Source organism: Bufo bufo, chromosome 5 (assembly GCF_905171765.1).
Source record: "Bufo bufo chromosome 5, aBufBuf1.1, whole genome shotgun sequence".
Taxonomy (NCBI): Eukaryota; Metazoa; Chordata; class Amphibia; order Anura; family Bufonidae; genus Bufo; species Bufo bufo.
In genome coordinates this window covers 558,448,003-558,468,240 of record NC_053393.1, presented here as the reverse complement: position 1 = coordinate 558,468,240, position 20,238 = coordinate 558,448,003, and the positions used below count along the sequence as shown (strand labels likewise).

At 46.4% G+C, this 20,238-nt stretch overlaps 1 protein-coding gene across 8 annotated transcripts in view; it reads left to right on the top strand.

The window, feature by feature from the left end:
- The window catches only part of LOC121000837 (gastrula zinc finger protein XlCGF26.1-like), an 800,859-nt gene that overhangs the window by 766,236 nt on the left and 14,385 nt on the right, over positions 1-20,238 (top strand). The window lies entirely within an intron of this gene.

Here is a 20,238-nt window from a genome sequence, read left to right as displayed (position 1 = left end):
CGGCAGCAGCAGTACAGTATGGAACATGATGGACAAGCATCGTCCTGCTGTGACTGAGATGATGAGTAAGCAGTCCTATCCACAGTCATCCTTTTTCTATGCTGTAACATGCGGCCACCTACCAGAGGTGAGGGAGAGCTGTGACCTGTTACTACAGGCCAGTAGTATAGTGGGACATGTCTAGTCAAACTCAAAGTGACAGGTGCCCGCCCCTTTTTCACACCATAACCCCTCCCAGAAACGCCCTAACCCCACCCAGATCCGCCCATTTCTCTCCCCTCGCCACCCCAAACCACGCCTAAATGCCTCCCACTTTGATATGATTTTCCTATCATTTTATATGGTTTAATATAAATTTTATATCAAATGATAAGCTTTTATTAACACTTTATATCCCATTTATAACACGGTTTTATACCACTTTTATGTCATTTTGTGATTTGATATCACTTTGATATTTTAATATGCCTTTTATATATTGGCATACCCGGACATGTCCAAAAGACGTATGCTACACGGCCAGGCGTCTTTGAATTATAATAGCAACAATAAAAAATCAAGGATGAAAACATTTTAATCATTTTAAAAAGTTTTATTCATTTAATTATAATGCTATACCATGTAAATTAAAAGTGCTCTTATAACTGCAGCCCACGCTTACAGTGTATGCATGTCTATGAAATCTACCCCCCATTGTGAGTGCCTGAGTGTAATTTAACTCCCACCACACCGGACAGCTGTGTCAACACACTGCATTTGAATTAAAAACCTGAAATGTCACACTCCTGCTATAAATGTACATTTTCCCACAGGTCCACAAGCGTACAGTAGATTGAAACTTTTCATTTCCTACAAGAACACACACATGGGTATCAGGCCAGCAGCTGTGACAACCTTTTAGGTGTTAATTTTCTCGGGATCTCTCTATAGCAGAGTTAACACAAAACTAAAGGTATCGTTTCAACAGCTGAGGCAAACACTAAGCAGTATCTATCCATATTTTTATAGCATCTCTTTTCAGGAAACAAAATAATTGTAATTGGTTGCATCACCGCCACCACCTATTGCAGATACTAATGTTAAGAAAACCCAAGCAGGATCTGTATATATACATGTGGGCAGATCACCACAGGGCATAAACATTTGACATTGAGGCTCTGCAAGAAAACTTATTTCAAGGTTAGAGTATCGCCATATGACCCTTCTTTTTTATTATTTTTAACATGCCTGTTTTAAATTCTTTATTGATGCAATATAACCTGCAACATTTGACTAATTTCTCTGCGATTATTACGCCTGGGTGTGTCATGCATTTATCTATGTATCTATCTATCCTATCTATAGAACTTTCCATCTACTGTATCTATCTATCTATATAACTTAATTACTATGTTTGAAATTCTTACTAGTTAGAGCTTAATGTTATCTCTTTTAGCCAAAAGAAAAGAAAGCGCAAAATTTTGTTCTGTTAAAGAGAAATGACGAACAAGCACAAAGCAGCCGGAACTGTTAACGCCGATTTCCGAAATTCTAACAACCCCACAGCCGGTTCCGCAGAGTGGTGAGCCAACACGCGTAATAAATTCTGTTGCAGATGTTTTTGCGCTTTTAAATGGCCGTCCCCCGCCAAATATGTCTAGTCAGTACCTGCCTAACATCTCTTTTTCAATAGCGTCAAGGTGAGTAATCAGTCTACCTTAAAATCATCATTACGGCATTAAAAATCTAAAAGCTTTTATCGGAGCCAAATATTTATGTGTCCGGTGCTGCTCTGTATACAACAATAAACACCAACACGGCTGTATACAGTTTTGCAAAGCGTGTCAGCGGTCGGATTGCGTTGATCAGGACGATAATGTACGGTGCCTTTGAAACGCATAGAAACCATCACTTAGTGATAACGCGTTTTGTAAGAAAAAAAACTTTTTGCGTTTTTTGTTAGATATATAGATATATATGGGCTTTCGCTAACAACACGGCATCGCTCAAAGTGGCCCCCTCCAAAATAGCGTAAACACTAGCGGCCAGACAAACGTTATTAACGTAATTGTTAAAGTCGTATAAATGTTGTTTTTTGCGTTCAATAATACGGCTATACGCTACGCCGCCCAAACGCCTTCGGGCACCACCGCGACGGTCCCTGACAATGATGACGACGACTAGTTTAAGTGAATTACCGGCTATGCACTCCGAGTTGCTCTGTAAAGCGTTAGCGATATTGTTCAAAAATGTTTTGGCGTTAAATTCATCTCTAGAATATCTATTTGAAAAAACAGAGTCAAACGTTGCGCCATCGTCTAAGCACAGTTGGATATAATCACCCGGCTCGGCGGCCTGTAAAACTCTATCTAGCAAAGATTGTATAGCCGCGTGTATAGCATGAAAAGCGTCAACAAATGAACGAATGGCTTCGAGGTTAGCGAATCTAAAATGTTCTGTGTACAGGGTACTGTTAAAATTCACTAAGTCGCGCTGTTGATGGAATACACGTTCTAGATAAATAGTTCTAACGTTGTGGGGTTCAGGGGGTTCGTCTATGACGACTGTGTTACCGGGCATTTCGTCAGATTGCGAGTCGCTGCTTCGAGAACGATTTGTTTGGTCATTTGAACGCCTGATCGTTTGTGTGCTGTTTGGCTGAAAATGCGCTGCTTGCGATACCTGAGGCTGCTGTGGTGTTTGTTCAGCATTCAGACAAGCCGTTGCAACAGTCTTGTTACGTAGGCATCGTCTTTTTATCTAACTATTTTACAGCGTTTAACCGCAAAGTACATTTTTATAGCTCGTTTTAACTTTCTAGCTCTAACGCTTACAGATGTTTTTGCGCTTTTAAAAGGCCGTCCCCGCCAACCATGTTTAGTCAGTACCTGCCTAACATCTCTTTTTCAATAGCGTCAAGGTGAGTAATCAGTCTACTGTATTTGCAGCGCAGTAATTTTGTTGGGTCTGTTAAACGCTAAAGAGAAAGAGTCTTTAATGCAACATTCTAAATACCTCACTACACGTAACATTTTGTCGTTGCATATTGAGAGAGAACTCAACGCGCCGTACGTATTCTCGTCCCAACAAATGCAAGAACAAGCATGAGGTGCGTGTGCCTGTTGGTCGTCGTGCGTCTTCCCTAGGTCCGTCTGTTGTACGTCATAGGGCAAATTTAAAAGACGTTGATCCTTGTGTGTCAAACGCCGGCGATATGTCTAAAAATCTGTAACATCATTTATTACGCGTGTTGGCTTACGACTCTGCGGAACCGGCTGTGGGGTTGTTAGAATTTCGGAAATCGGCGTGAACAGTTCCGGCTGCTTTGAGCTTGTTCGTCGTTTCTCTTTAACAGAACTAAATTTTGCGCTTTCTTTTCTTTTGGATAAAATTTAAAAGAGATAACATTAAGCTCTAACTATTAAGAATTTCAAACATAGTAATTAAGTTATATTAGTGCACCGCGATATTTTAACTCACGCACGTTAGGGCATTGGATAATCGGTATTGCCAGATCTTCATTCCGCCAACTGTCGCGGGCGCTGGTGCATGGTTCTGGCGCTTCTGCGGCCCAAGTATTTCTAGTGACATTTGCATCACTACAGGGCGTCTGAAAAACTTAAATGACAAGATTCGAATAAACATTAATGTTTATACACGTTTAAAGCTATAGACGTTGTTATTTCAGAGGTAGTCAGAGAACTTTACCGATCGTGTTCGATTTTTGACAGCGCTCTGGAAACACCGGTAGCGTCCATTTTTCTTTTCAACGCTGCCATTTTAGAAAAGCGTATTAGGATTATAGATAATGCTTAAAATTAGAATACATCGACAATACGGGTTACGCCTTACGCTGTTTGGGACGCTCGCGCCGCTGTTGTAAATAATCGTCCGTGAGATCCGTTAGATCATGAAAAGTATACATTTTAATTTTCAGCGCTGCGATTTTAAAAAGCGTATTAGAAATATAGACAGTGTTTAAAAATAGAGTACATCAAAATGTGGATCGATACTTACTCTGATTGGGGCGCTTGCGCCGCTGTTTTACGGCAGCCGGCGTTGGTGTCTATAGATCGATAATAGCCGGCGGTTCGTTCTCCTTTAGCTCGTCCGAATTGTTGGTGGTACTAGCCGCCGCGCTTAAATAAGTTGTATTTTCTCCACCGGTAACGTTGTTCAAGGTTCTTAGAATGTTATCAATGTGCTCTTCTATAATAAACATATATGAAATATAACAAACGCCGCTATAAACTATGTATATATATATAATAAAAGATTATAACGGTCACGCTTACTCGCCTGTTGCAGCGACGTAGTCATGTAGTCGTCGATTAAAATATATGTTGCTGCGCTAACGCCGGACCGCATGCGTCGTCGTCTGAAATTATTCGTGGGCAGCCGTCGCTGATGAACGATTCATAAATGTCTTCCTCCGCTATAAGCATTTGAGCATCGGGGATGATATCATCGCCCCATAAAGTATCTTGGTAAGCTGACATCTAAAAACAATTTGACTATTGTAAATTATTGTATAAATAACAAAAATAATATACGGTCCAAATAAATGCGTGGTATATAGCGGCGCAATAATCGTTTTGAAATAACAAAATTATACATATATATAAAAATAGTCGGGCGTTATAAGCAGTTAATACACCCATATAGCTATTACATATTACAACCATTTTTCAGACTGTGTTAGATAGATAAAGTGGATAGATAGATAGATAGATAGATACATAGATAGATACAGTAGATGGAAAGTTCTATAGGCTAGATAGATAGATACATAGATAAATGCATAACACAACCAGGCGTAATAATCGCAGAGAAATTAGTCAAATGTTGCAGGTTATATTACATCAATAAAGAATTTAAATCAGGCATGTTAAAAATAGTAAAAAAGAAGGGTCATATGGCGATACTCTTACCTTGAAATAAGTTTTCTTGCAGAGCCTCAATGTCAAATGATTATGCCCTGTGGTGCTCTGCCCACATGTATATATACAGATCCTGCTTGGGTTTTCTTACCATTAGCATATGCAATAGGTGGTGGCGGTGATACAACCAATCACAATCATTTTGTTTCCTGAAAAGAGATGCTATAAAAATATGGATAGATACTGCATAGTGTTTGCCTCAGCTGTTGAAACGATACCTTTAGTTTTGTGTTAACTCTCCTATAGAGAGATCCCGAGAAAACAACATTGCTTACCGGTAGGGGTGCACCGAAATTCCGGCGGCCGAAAATGGGCCTAATCCATTTCGGCCGATATTGGTACATATCGGCAGAAAATATGGGGTATGGGGTTTGGGATTTGTGCGGGCGGGCGGTTTACTTTAAGTCACTGGATCTTTATTTTACCTTACAATCGTGACGCTCCAGTAACAACTCTGCAGGCAGAGCGGAGGGCGGCGTAACGTCACTTACTCATGTGACGCGCCTGCTCCGCCTCCTTCATTCATAAAGTGGGCGGAGCAGGCGCGTCACATGAGTAAGTGACGTTACGCCGCCCTCCGCTCTGCCTGCAGAGTTGTTACTGGAGCGTCACGATTGTAAGGTAAAATAAAGATGCAGTGAGTGATTAGTCTGCTGTGAGCAGCAGGGCCGGGGCTGTTATGGGTAGGGGGATCGGTCTATGGCACTGCTATGGGGAGGGGGGATCTGTGCACTGTTATGGGGAAAGGGATCTGTGCACTGTTATGGGGAAAGGGATCGGTGCACTGTTATGCCCATAACAGTGCACATATCCCCCCCTCCATAACAGCGCCACCCACAGATCCCCCTCTCCATAACAGAGCCACCCACAGATCCCCCTCTCCATAACAGCGCCACCCACAGATCCCCCTCTCCATAACAGAGCCACCCACAGATCCCCCTCTCCATAACAGAGCCACCCACAGATCCCTCTCTCCATAACAGAGCCACCCACAGATCCCCCTCTCCATAACAGAGCCACCCACAGATCCCCCTCTCCATAACAGAGCCACCCACAGATCCCCCTCTCCATAACAGCGCCACCCACAGATCCCCCTCTCCATAACAGAGCCACCCACAGATCCCCCTCTCCATAACAGCGCCACCCACAGATCCCCCTCTCCATAACAGCGCCACCCACAGATCCCCCTCTCCATAACAGCGCCACCCACAGATCCCCCTCTCCATAACAGAGCCACCCACAGATCCCTCTCTCCATAACAGAGCCACCCACAGATCCCCCTCTCCATAACAGAGCCACCCACAGATCCCCCTCTCCATAACAGAGCCACCCACAGATCCCCCTCTCCATAACAGCGCCACCCACAGATCCCCCTCTCCATAACAGAGCCACCCACAGATCCCCCTCTCCATAACAGCGCCACCCACAGATCCCCCTCTCCATAACAGAGCCACCCACAGATCCCCCTCTCCATAACAGAGCCACCCACAGATCCCCCTCTCCATAACAGAGCCACCCACAGATCCCCCTCTCCATAACAGAGCCACCCACAGATCCCCCTCTCCATAACAGAGCCACCCACAGATCCCCCTCTCCATAACAGAGCCACCCACAGATCCCCCTCTCCATAACAGAGCCACCCACAGATCCCCCTCTCCATAACAGAGCCACCCACAGATCCCCCTCTCCATAACAGCGCCACCCACAGATCCCCCTCTCCATAACAGAGCCACCCACAGATCCCCCTCTCCATAACAGAGCCACCCACAGATCCCCCTCTCCATAACAGAGCCACCCACAGATCCCCCTCTCCATAACAGAGCCACCCACAGATCCCCCTCTCCATAACAGAGCCACCCACAGATCCCCCTCTCCATAACAGAGCCACCCACAGATCCCCCTCTCCATAACAGAGCCACCCACAGATCCCCCTCTCCATAACAGAGCCACCCACAGATCCCCCTCTCCATACAGATCCCCCTCTCCCAGCAAAAATTTGTTCTTGACCTGAGGCTACGTCTGTTTACAGTTTGAGGTTGGTTTTACAACTGTTTCTTGCACTGTTGTTTTGTACAATCACTTGTGTATGAGGAAGCACCATGTTATATAATATGATTTATTAAATTCATGAAAAAGAATTATTAATAAAATCATTTAAAAAAAAGTATTTTAAAAGTTTTTGGGCAAAAAGGCAGTTTCGGTTTCGGTTTTCGGTCAAGGGCATCCTGAATTTTCGGTTTCGGACCAGAATTTACATTTCGGTGCACCCCTACTTACCGGTAATTGTTTTTCTCGATACCCATGATGGCACCCCATGCGCCCAGGGACCTCCCAACCGGGACAGGAAACCTGAGAAGATAAAAGGTTCACACCCCCACCAAGCACCAGTGATAGTAATAAACAGTACTCTGGAGGTGAACACACTTAAGAAAAGAGAGAGATCTAATACGGTACATTTTATCTCTCCTGAACAAGACTGTTCATTAGGGAATTTCCCTAAGAATCTTGCCGAGGAGTAGCAGGCTACTCCATATTAAACCTATTAAGGTAACTATAATCCTAAAAAATTGTATATTTTTTTATTTTTTTGGGGGGGAAGGGAAAAATTTTGGGGTGCCGTCATGGGTATCGAGAAAAACAATTACCGGTAAGCAATGTTGTTTTCCCCTCACCCTTGACGGCACCCCATGCGAGATAGACTATTAATGAGGAAATTAGGGAGGGACCACCGCCTGAAGCACCTTCCTACCAAAGGCGGTATCCGCGTGAAGTTGGAGCCTGTAATGCTTTAAGAACATATGTGGAGAACTCCATGTTGCTGCTCTACAAATTTGAGCCAGAGAGGCATCCGCCTTCTCGGCCCAGGACGTAGCCACCGTTCGGGTGGAGTGAGCTCCAAACCCTGAAGGGGCGAGAGACCCTGTGCTAGGTAGGCTTCGGAAATGGCCCTTTTGACCCATCTAGCAATGACTGCCGTGGACACTTTCCGTCCCTTATTTCTACCCCGAAACTGAATAAGGAGATTTTCTTCCAACCTCCAGGCCGAGGTAGACTCCAAATAAGTTAACAGACATCTTTTGACATCCAGGCAATGATACTCCCTTTCTAAATCATTGGAAGGATTTGTGCAGAAAGATGGAAGGATAACATCTTGACTTCTGTGGAAGTCCGTCACCACTTTTGGCTGGAAGGACGGGAGAGGCCTAATAATAACTTTGTCATCTAAGATCTGGGTAAACTGGGGAAAAGCCGAAAAGGCTTGAATCTCTGAAATCCTTCTAGCTGAAGTAATGGCCAGTAAAAAGGACATTTTGAAAGAGAGCATATCTATGGGGATCTCTGACAGGGGTTCAAAAGGTTTCTGTGACAGGGCCGTCAAGACCGTGTTTAAGTCCCAAGGAGGGGACAAAGGTCTTATCGAAGGGTGGATCCTGGAGGCCGCTGAAAAAAAACCTTTTTACCCAATGATGAAGGGCCAGCTGAATATTGAAAAAGTAACTTAAAGCTGCCACATGCACTCTCAGGGTGGAAGCCCTAAGTCCCTTATCCAGACAAGCTTGTAGAAAGTTTAGGACTCTTGAGACATTTGGAGGGGAGAAGGGGTCAGGATTGATCCCTAAGAAGGAGGAGAAGACCTCCCAGATCTTATTATATTTCCTAGCTGTAGTAGCTTTCCTACTTCCCAGAATGGTGGTCACTACTGATTGGGACAGACCCCGACCTAACCAAATCCCCCTTTCAGTCTCCACACTGCCAGGTGCAAGATTTTTGGATTGGGATGCAGGATTGGGCCCTGATACAATAGATTCTCCCGGGGAGGCAGAATCCATGGAGGGGCTATTGCTAAGTCTAGGATGCAGGAGTACCAGGACCTTTTCGGCCATACTGGGGCAACTAGGGTAATTATCGCTTTCTCCCTCTGGACTTTCTTTAGGACCTGCGGAATTAGGGAAAAAGGAGGGAAGGCATAACCCTTCTCCTGAGACCAGTCCTGAGCCAATCCGTCTAGGGCTGTTGGATCGTCCAAACGATTTAGGGAGAAGAATCTCTCTACTTTCTTGTTCTTCCTGGAGGCAAACAGGTCTACCGTGGGGAGGCCGAATTTTTGAGTTAACTGGGAGAATACCTCTGGGTTTAGACAACAATCTCCCTGTTTTAGCTGGACGCGCCTCAGAAAATCGGCCACTATGTTCTCCTTCCCTTTTATGTGAACTGCCGACAGGGATAGATGTTTCTGTTCTGCTAGCTGAAAAATCTGGTGACAGAGTATTGCCAGAGAAGGTACCCTTGTTCCACCTTGATGGTTGATGTATGCAACTGTTGTTGAGTTGTCCGAGTATAGAATTATTTTCTTGTGGGATATATCCGGAACTATCGCTTTTAACGCCATTTCCACTGCCTTTTAGTTCTTTGAAGTTTGAGGTGGCTTTCCTGGTGTTCGAATCCCACCTCCCTTGCCAGCCTTTGTTCTCCGAGTGAGCCCCCCACCCCCATGGACTGGCATCCGTAGTTATTAGTATCGGATCCTGAAAAGACCAGGGTACCCCTACTGAAAGATTCTCTGGCACTGTCCACCAAAGAAGAGACATCCTCGCCTCCGCTGATAAATGGAAAGATTGGTCTAACGTCTGTTTGCAGCCGTCCCATTGGTGCAGGATGCATGACTGTAGCTTCCTCGTATGAGCCTGCGCATATGGGACTGCCGGAATTGTTGCCGTCAGGTGGCCCAGTACTGCCATCGCCCTTCTGAACGAGCAGAGGTAAGACATGAAAAGATCCCAAACATGTTACCTGATGGAGATTATCTTGGTGGACGGGAGGAATGTTTTTTCTACCCGGGAATCTAACAGGATGCCTAAAAACACACAAGTCTGAGATGGTGACAGGCAAGACTTTTTCCAATTTATTTTCCAGCCCAGGTCCTTTAACAGGGAGCAGGAAACACTGATGTTTTGGTTCAACTTTTCTTTGGTCTGGGAAATAAATAGGAAGTCGTCTAGATATGGCAGCAACGGAACCCCTGACAATCTTAGAAAAGAAGCCACCTCCGCAATCACTTTTGTAAAGATTCTGGGGGCTTGTGAAACCCCAAAAGGTAGGGCTTTGTACTGCAGGTGTAGACACTCTCCTTGGACCCAGACGGCTGTCCTTAAAATTTTTGGGGAGGACACATGAATTGGCACATGGTAATATGCGTCCTCTAAGTCCAGAGTCGCCATCCAGCAATCTCTTGCTAGGAGATCTATGGTTGATTTTTATGGTCTCCATGCGAAACTTCTTGTATTTGAGGAACCTGTTTAGTTTCTTTAAGTTTAGGATTACTCGGAAGGAGCCATTGGGTTTTTTCACTTAAAAAAGAGGAGAGTAAAATCCCTTGCCCCTCTCTGCCTGTAGAACTGGGACTACTATCCCCTTTCGTAGAAGAAGCAACACCTCTAACTCTAAGGCCTGTCTTTTGATCTGATCCTTGGGGCAGTCTGTCTGAACAAATGAATCCCGGGGACGGGTCAGAAACTCCAAACGGAACCCTTCTCCAATCCCTCCCAAGATCCAACCGTTTTTGGTTACCGTTTTCCAGGCTGGGAGAAAAAGAGATAATCTTCCCCCTACCTGGGATTCGGCGTCATTGCTTATCCTTAGGTCTTGGGTCCTGGGGCTTAAAAAGGAAACCGCCGGATTTTTTAGGAAATCTATCCTTTTCCGTTCTATCATACTGTCTACCCCTTTGTTTTTTATTCTGGTATCTAAAAAAGGGGGGGCGTTGAGAAACCGGAAACCCCTTCTTTTTGTCTGAGGCTTTTTCAAGTATGTCGTCAAGAGACGACCCAAAAAGCCTGTCACCCTCACAAGGGATGGAGCACAGTCTGGCCTTCGAGCCCTGATCTGCTTTCCAGGATTTCAGCCAGATCGCTCTCCTAGCCGCATAGTCTTGTGCCCATCTGTCAATGTAGGAAGGACGGTACTCCGGATCTGGTGCGACCAGGGCTTTGTAACATTCCGATAAGGAGTGCCTGTATGTCCCTGAGCCTATGCATATCTTTTAGAAGGAAGTGAGGGATCTGTCCAAGCCACTAGGAGAAGGTAAGGTAGATAGAAAATGCGCTAACTGTCTGGCCCTCCAATGACCCAGAGGGCAAGGGTCCGATCTTTCTTCTAATTCATTATATGTTAGCCATCTCCCAGAGGTCCGGAAGAACGGGGCACGACTTTTACCTAGTGTGCGCCATTGTTGGAACGGACCGCCTGAACATCCAGCTGGAAAGTCCGGGTGTTCCAGGATTGGGAAAAGCGGAGATGGGTTAGGAGATATCAATGAGGTATCTCTAGACTTTTCAAATTCAACTAAAGTAGGGCCTATGGTCGGATGCGTGGATAAGGTCTGGGGGAGTTTCGTCCCCGTCCAGGGGAGAAGCGCCAGTGGAGAGTTGGAGTAATGTTGTTCGATGGACACCCATTGTTTAACTTGGGTATGACGACACCAATCAACTATTCTCTGTAATAGTGATGCCACATAGTATTTCCTAAGGTCAGGAACCCCCAGACCTCCCCTCTCCTTCGGTATATGTAACAGGGAGCGGGATAATCTATGTTTCCCCCCCCGTCAAGGTACAGCACTCGTGGGAGGACATTCATTTTAAAAATAGCACAGCGTCCAAACCAGGTATAAATACCTCTGGACCATCTCTTTAGGTCCGCTTGGTTCCGACCCAAGAGAGGCATATAGTTCCGGCTGTACACCTCTCCCAGATCCCTAGGGATAAAGGTGCCCAAATATTTAATTGCTCCCGTCACCCATCTGAACCTGAAGGCGGCAGCTAGATCTGATTCTAGAGAAGCTGAGAGGGACACGCTCATGGCTTCCGACTTTTGGAAGTTGATTTTGAGATTGGACAACCTTTGAAATGTACGGAACTCTGCTATCAGATTCGGGAAAGAAGTCCCGGGCCTGGTGACCGTGAACAGTAAGGCTGGGTTCACACGGGCGTTGCGGGAAAATGTGCGGGTGCGTTGCGGGAACACCCGCTATTTTTCCGCGCGAGTGCAAAACATTGTAATGCGTTTTGCACTCGAGTGAGAAAAATCGCGCATGTTTGGTACCCAAACCCGAACTTTTTCACAGAAGTTCGGGCTTGGGATCGGTGTTCTGTAGATTGTATTATTTCCCCTTATAACATGGTTATAAGGGAAAATAATAGCATTCTGAATACAGCGCTAGTTTACTATGCATTCTGTATTCAGAATGCTATTATTTTCCCTTATAACCATGTTATAAGGGAAAATAATAATGATTGGGTCTCCATCCCGATCGTCTCCTAGCAACCGTGCGTGAAAATTGCACCGCATCCGCACTTGCTTGCGATTTTCACGCAACCCCATTCACTTCTATGGGGCCTGCGTTGCATGAAAAATGCAGAATATAGAACATGCTGCGATTTTCATGGTGAAAATCACCGCTCATCTGAACAGCCCCATAGAAATGAATGGGTTGGGATTCAGTGCGGGTGCAATGCATTCACCTACCGCATTGCACCCGTGCGGAAATCTCGCCCGTGTGAACGCAGCCTAAGTCATCCGCAGAAGCCCTAATTATTGTGTCTGGATGTTAGGAGTAGTAACCTAACGGTCGGAGGTTTTTCCATGGAGCTCGGTTATTACCTCTTGTCCACGTATTGTAGTCAGGTAAAGCTGAGGCTGGAGCTGAAAGTCTGTCCTGTCCTGTCCGTGTCAGTAGACCTTGTTGTCCTCGTGAGGTCAGAGCCTTGTACAGAACCTGCAGCTAGAGGCACTGGGGGTCCATTCCCAGCAGGAGCCCACACGGCCCTTAGTGATATACTGTAGTGGGTACTGGTACTCTGCATATGGCATCCCTTCAGTCTGGGGTCTCGGGGAGATACTGCAGAAGTTGTGTTGTAGGGTAATGTGGTCTTCACACCCCCAGAACCTGGGACATTTCTTCTGAGAAAGCGAATGGTGACATTGCTGCCCCCTGAGGTCGGCTGCTCCAGCAATTAGTGACCGGTCTCCTCCAGGGGCAGGAAGGAAAAACCTCTGGCCACGTCAACCACTGGAGAAGAAGAAGAAGTCGGTGGCACTTGGTGAAGTAAGGTGTGGGGGTTCTGTACATCAAAGATCACCTTGTTCACCTCCCTAAGGCCATGGACCATGCTACACTGCTGCGGTTCCCCTGGGGTCAGAGAATAGTGGGGGGCTCCACGGTGACCTGCACCCCCTCATTACTCTGATTTCCCTGCACCGTGTCCCCTGTTACTGGTTCGGTGCTGGTGGCTCCTGGTTTACCTGTTACTGGTGCTGTCTGGTTTGGGCTTTATTGGCGATGGGGCGACCGACAGAAGGACAACATCAGCCTTAGGCCCCTTGGTTCGGGCAAATTATGGCTAATGAGCCCTCGTCAGCAATAACCTGCCATTGTAAATGTGCCCTCGACTACCGGATAACGGAGCACAACGCGCGGATTGTTTCTCATGACGCCTCAATCCTTCTTAGCGGCAGCAGATCCTGCTGTACAAAGAGCAAGAAATGGTTCTGTATGGAGACGAAGAGCAACATCACCGATCCCTGCTGCCCGTACTGTGGAGGAGATCGCTGCGTGTAAAGGGGTCTCCTCCACTGACCAGCAGGCGGTTTCTGTCCGGCCGCCTCTCGGCATGTTTCCCGTGCTGCGGCCGCATCTCCCGCCCGTCCCCCCCCGTTATAATGAATGGGGCCGGGCCAGACTTCCGGAAGCAGACGTGTGCGAGCGTTAGTCCGGATCCGGCAGGATGTTCCCCCGCCAGAAACGGGCAAACCTAACACTAGGGTGAAAGAAGGGACCGGCGGGTGAGGACTATACCAATGAGGGGACGGGGGGGACTGTACCATGTGATCAGCTCCTCCTGTATCACACAACAGAGGATTAGATACACAGCTCAGCAGGGAGTATCACACAGGATAGGATTAGATACACAGCTCAGCAGACAGTATCACACAGGATAAGATTAGATACACAGCTCAGCAGGGAGTATCACACAGGAGAGGATTAGATACACAGCTCAGCAGACAGTATCACACAGGATAGGATTAGATACACAGCTCAGCAGACAGTATCACACAGGATAGGATTAGATACACAGCTCAGCATGCAGTATCACACAGGGTAGGATTAGATACACAGCTCAGCAGACAGTATCACACAGGATAGGATTAGATACACAGCTCAGCAGACAGTATCACACAGGATAGGATTAGATACACAGCTCAGCAGACAGTATCACACAGGATAGGATTAGATACACAGCTCAGCAAACAGTATCACACAGGATTAGATACACAGCTCAGCAGACAGTATCACACAGGATAGGATTAGATACACAGCTCAGCAGACGGTATCACACAGGATAGGATTAGATACACAGCTCAGCAGACAGTATCACACACTGTAGGATTAGATACACAGCTCAGCAGACAGTATCACACAGGAGAGGATTAGATACACAGCTCAGCAGACAGTATCACACAGGACAGGATTAGATACACAGCTCAGCAGGTAGTATCACACAGGATAGGATTAGATACACAGCTCAGCAGACGGTATCACACAGGATAGGATTAGATACACAGCTCAGCAGACAGTATCACACAGGTTAGGATTAGATACACAGCTCAGCAGACAGTATCACACAGGATAGGATTAGATACACAGCTCAGCAGGCAGTATCACACAGGAGAGGCTTAGATACACAGCTCAGCAGACAGTATCACACAGGATAGGATTAGATACACAGCTCAGCAGACAGTATCACACAGGATAGGATTAGATACACAGCTCAGCAGACAGTATCACACAGGATAGGATTAGATACACAGCTCAGCAGACAGTATCACACAGGATAGGATTAGATACACAGCTCAGCAGACAGTATCACACAGGATAGGATTAGATACACAGCTCAGCAGGGAGTATCACACAGGAGAGGATTAGATACACAGCTCAGCAGACAGTATCACACTGGATAGGATTAGATACACAGCTCAGCAGACAGTATCACACGGGATAGGATTAGATACACAGCTCAGCAGGCAGTATCACACAGGATAGGATTAGATACACAGCTCAGCAGGCAGTATCACACAGGAGAGGATTAGATACACAGCTCAGCAGACAGTATCACACAGGATAGGATTAGATACACAGCTCAGCAGACAGTATCACACAGGATAGGATTAGATACACAGCTCAGCAGGCAGTATCACACGGGATAGGATTAGATACACAGCTCAGCAGGCAGTATCACACAGGAGAGGATTAGATACACAGCTCAGCAGACAGTATCACACAGGATAGGATTAGATACACAGCTCAGCAAACAGTATCACACAGGAGAGGATTAGATACACAGCTCAGCAGACAGTATCACACAGGAGAGGATTAGATACACAGCTCAGCAGACAGTATCACACAGGATAGGATTAGATACACAGCTCAGCAGACAGTATCACACAGGATAGGATTAGATACACAGCTCAGCAGACAGTATCACATAGGATAGGATTAGATACACAGCTCAGCAGACAGTATCACACAGGATAGGATTAGATACACAGCTCAGCAGACAGTATCACACAGGACAGGATTAGATACACAGCTCAGCAGACAGTATCACACAGGATAGGATTAGATACACAGCTCAGCAGACAGTATCACACAGGATAGGATTAGATACACAGCTCAGCAGACAGTATCACACAGGATAGGATTAGATACACAGCTCAGCAGACAGTATCACACAGGATAGGATTAGATACACAGGCTCAGCAGACAGTATCACACAGGATAGGATTAGATACACGGCTCAGCAGACAGTATCACACAGGAGAGGATTAGATACACAGCTCAGCAGACAGTATCACACAGGATAGGATTAGATACACAGCTCAGCAGACAGTATCACACAGAATAGGATTAGATACACAGCTCAGCAGACAGTATCACACAAGAGAAGCTGTGATCCAGGCTCAGCAGGCTGTATCTCACATGAGAGGCTTAGATACGGCTGTGCTGGCCGCTCCCAGTGTTTGGGGCTCTGGAGATGGTGAGGGAAGCGCCTGTGGCCCTCAGTGATGTGAGGAGAGGAGCAGGAGCCATGTCTGGGTGTACTAACATGGCCGCCGGAGGTGTAGGGGGCGGGGCTAGTGCTGACTGACCAGTGTGCTGGGCGGGGCCAGCCCTGTGACGTCACACCGCAAAGCATGCTGGGAGAGGAAACCTCCAGGAACCTGAGGGAAAGAGGAAGTTCTGCTGGAAACGTCCTGTAAAGAGGCTCTGATGTCCGGACAGCAGGAGGGAGAGCCCCGGCATGAGGAGGAGCAGGTACCGGGGAGCCGGGGGCCGCAGTCAGTAGTGCAGTGTGTGATGTCTGTCACAGCTGGTGCTTCAGTAGTGCAGTGTGTGATGTCTGTCACAGCTGGTGCTTCAGTAGTGCAGTGTATTGTTGCAGTTGACGCTTCAGTAGTGCAGTGTATTCTGGCAGTTGATGCTTCAGTAGTGCAGTGTATTGTGGCAGTTGATGCTTCAGTAGTGCAGTGTATTGTGGCAGTTGACGCTTCAGTAGTGCAGTGTATTGTGGCAGTTGACGCTTCAGTAGTGCAGTGTATTGTGGCAGTTGATGCTTCAGTAGTGCAGTGTATTGTGGCAGTTGACGCTTCAGTAGTGCAGTGTATTGTGGCAGTTGATGCTTCAGTAGTGCAGTGTATTGTGGCAGTTGACTCTTCAGTAGTGCAGTGTATTGTGGCAGTCGATGCTTCAGTAGTGCAGTGTATTGTGGCAGTTGACGCTTCAGTAGTGCAGTGTATTGTGGCAGTTGATGCTTCAGTAGTGCAGTGTATTGTGGCAGTTGACGCTTCAGTAGTGCAGTGTATTGTGGCAGTTGATGCTTCAGTAGTGCAGTGTATTGTGGCAGTTGACTCTTCAGTAGTGCAGTGTATTGTGGCAGTCGATGCTTCAGTAGTGCAGTGTATTGTGGCAGTTGATGCTTCAGTAGTGCAGTGTATTGTGGCAGTTGACGCTTCAGTAGTGCAGTGTATTGTAGCAGTTGACGCTTCAGTAGTGCAGTGTATTGTGGCAGTTGACGCTTCAGTAGTGCAGTGTATTGTGGCAGTTGATGCTTCAGTAGTGCAGTGTATTGTGGCAGTCGATGCTTCAGTAGTGCAGTGTATTGTGGCAGTTGACGCTTCAGTAGTGCAGTGTATTCTGGCAGTTGACGCTTCAGTAGTGCAGTGTGTGATGTCTGTCACAGTTGATGCTTCAGTAGTGCAGTGTATTGTTGCAGTTGATGCTTCAGTAGTGCAGTGTATTGTGGCAGTTGACGCTTCAGTAGTGCAGTGTATTGTTGCAGTTGACGCTTCAGTAGTGCAGTGTATTGTGGCAGTTGACGCTTCAGTAGTGCAGTGTATTGTGGCAGTTGACGCTTCAGTAGTGCAGTGTATTGTGGCAGTTGACGCTTCAGTAGTGCAGTGTATTGTGGCAGTTGATGCTTCAGTAGTGCAGTGTATTGTGTCAGTTGACGCTTCAGTAGTGCAGTGTGTGATGTCTGTCACAGTTGATGCTTCAGTAGTGCAGTGTATTGTGGCAGTTGACGCTTCAGTAGTGCAGTGTATTGTTGCAGTTGACGCTTCAGTAGTGCAGTGTATTGTGGCAGTTGACGCTTCAGTAGTGCAGTGTATTGTGGCAGTCGATGCTTCAGTAGTGCAGTGTATTGTGGCAGTTGATGCTTCAGTAGTGCAGTGTATTGTGGCAGTTGATGCTTCAGTAGTGCAGTGTATTGTGGCAGTCGATGCTTCAGTAGTGCAGTGTATTGTGGCAGTCGATGCTTCAGTAGTGCAGTGTATTGTGGCAGTTGATGCTTCAGTAGTGCAGTGTATTGTGGCAGTTGACGCTTCAGTAGTGCAGTGTATTCTGGCAGTTGATGCTTCAGTAGTGCAGTGTATTGTGGCAGTTGATGCTTCAGTAGTGCAGTGTATTGTGGCAGTTGATGCTTCAGTAGTGCAGTGTATTGTGGCAGTCGACGCTTCAGTAGTGCAGTGTATTGTGGCAGTCGACGCTTCAGTAGTGCAGTGTATTGTGGCAGTCGACGCTTCAGTAGTGCAGTGTATTGTGGCAGTTGATGCTTCAGTAGTGCAGTGTATTGTGGCAGTCGATGCTTCAGTAGTGCAGTGTATTCTGGCAGTTGATGCTTCAGTAGTGCAGTGTATTGTGGCAGTCGATGCTTCAGTAGTGCAGTGTATTGTGGCAGTTGATGCTTCAGTAGTGCAGTGTATTGTGGCAGTTGACGCTTCAGTAGTGCAGTGTATTCTGGCAGTTGATGCTTCAGTAGTGCAGTGTATTGTGGCAGTTGATGCTTCAGTAGTGCAGTGTATTGTGGCAGTTGATGCTTCAGTAGTGCAGTGTATTGTGGCAGTTGATGCTTCAGTAGTGCAGTGTATTGTGGCAGTTGATGCTTCAGTAGTGCAGTGTATTGTGGCAGTTGACGCTTCAGTAGTGCAGTGTATTGTGTCAGTTGACGCTTCAGTAGTGCAGTGTATTGTGGCAGTTGACGCTTCAGTAGTGCAGTGTATTGTGGCAGTTGACGCTTCAGTAGTGCAGTGTATTGTGGCAGTTGATGCTTCAGTAGTGCAGTGTATTCTGTCAGTCACAGGCCGCACTGACATCCTGCGCATGCGCTGCTCTCCTGACGTCGCGGACACTGAAGTCTCTGCCGGAGAGGGACCTGGGAGGCGTCCACCAGTGTCTCCAGCAGTGGTCGTCATCTCCCATAGACGTCCATGTTATGAGGATGTATCCCAGCAGTGATACCAGTATAAGTGTCACATGACCACTGTGGCCATGATGGTTTACATTACTGGTATCACCACTGAGGCCAGTGTCAGGGTGCACCATGCTTTACACTGCTGTCACCTCAAACATGGAGGAACTGCCCTGACGAGATCTTCCAGTCCTCAGTCCAGACAATAGAGAGAAGACCTCATCTCCTCTGATTTCTCCCAAATGTCCCTCATCATCTCCGGTCATTATAAGCATTTCTATGGGATTTCATGCGGATTCTACATTGACTCCTCTTCTTCCATTCAGGTTCCTGTGATATAGGATTGTCCGATGACATCATCAGTACCAGATAATGGATGGAGACGGGCACAAGATGGCGGAGAGGATGTTAGATCTTACCCTAGAGATACTCATCCTGCTTACTGGAGAGGTGAGAGGTTCTGATGATGTCACATTACACCATTATCTATGGTAATTACAGGGGATGTGACTGGAGAGGTGAGAGGTTCTGATGATGTCACATTACATCATTATCTATGGTAATTACAGGGGATGTGACTGGAGAGGTGAGAGGTTCTGATGATGTCACATTACATCATTATCTATGGTAATTACAGGGGTTGTGATTGGAGAGGTGAGAGGTTCTGATGATGTCACATTACACAATTATCTATGGTGATTACAGGGGATGTGACTGGAGAGGTGAGAGGTTCTGATGATGTCACATTACACCATTATCTATGGTGATTACAGGGGATGTGACTGGAGAGGTTCTGATGATGTCACATTACACCATTATCTATGGTAATTACAGGGGATGTGACTGGAGAGGTGAGAGGTTCTGATGATGTCACATTACACCATTATCTATGGTAATTACAGGTGATGTGACTGGAGAGGTGAGAGGTTCTGATGATGTCACATTACACCATTATCTATGGTAATTACAGGGGATGTGACTGGAGAGGTGAGAGGTTCTGATGATGTCACATTACATCGTTATCTATGGTAATTACAGGGGATGTGACTGGAGAGGTGAGAGGTTCTGATGATGTCACATTACATCGTTATCTATGGTAATTACAGGGGATGTGACTGGAGAGGTGAGAGGTTCTGATGATGTCACATTACATCATTATCTATGGTGATTACAGGGGATGTGACTGGAGAGGTTCTGATGATGTCACATTACATCGTTATCTATGGTAATTACAGGGGATGTGACTGGAGAGGTGAGAGGTTCTGATGATGTCACATTACATCATTATCTATGGTGATTACAGGGGATGTGACTGGAGAGGTTCTGATGATGTCACATTACATCGTTATCTATGGTAATTACAGGGGATGTGACTGGAGAGGTGAGAGGTTCTGATGATGTCAAATTACACCATTATCTATGGTGATTACAGGTCATGTGACTGGAGAGGTGAGAGGTTCTGATGATGTCACATTACACCATTATCTATGGTGATTACAGGTCATGTGATTGGAGAGGTG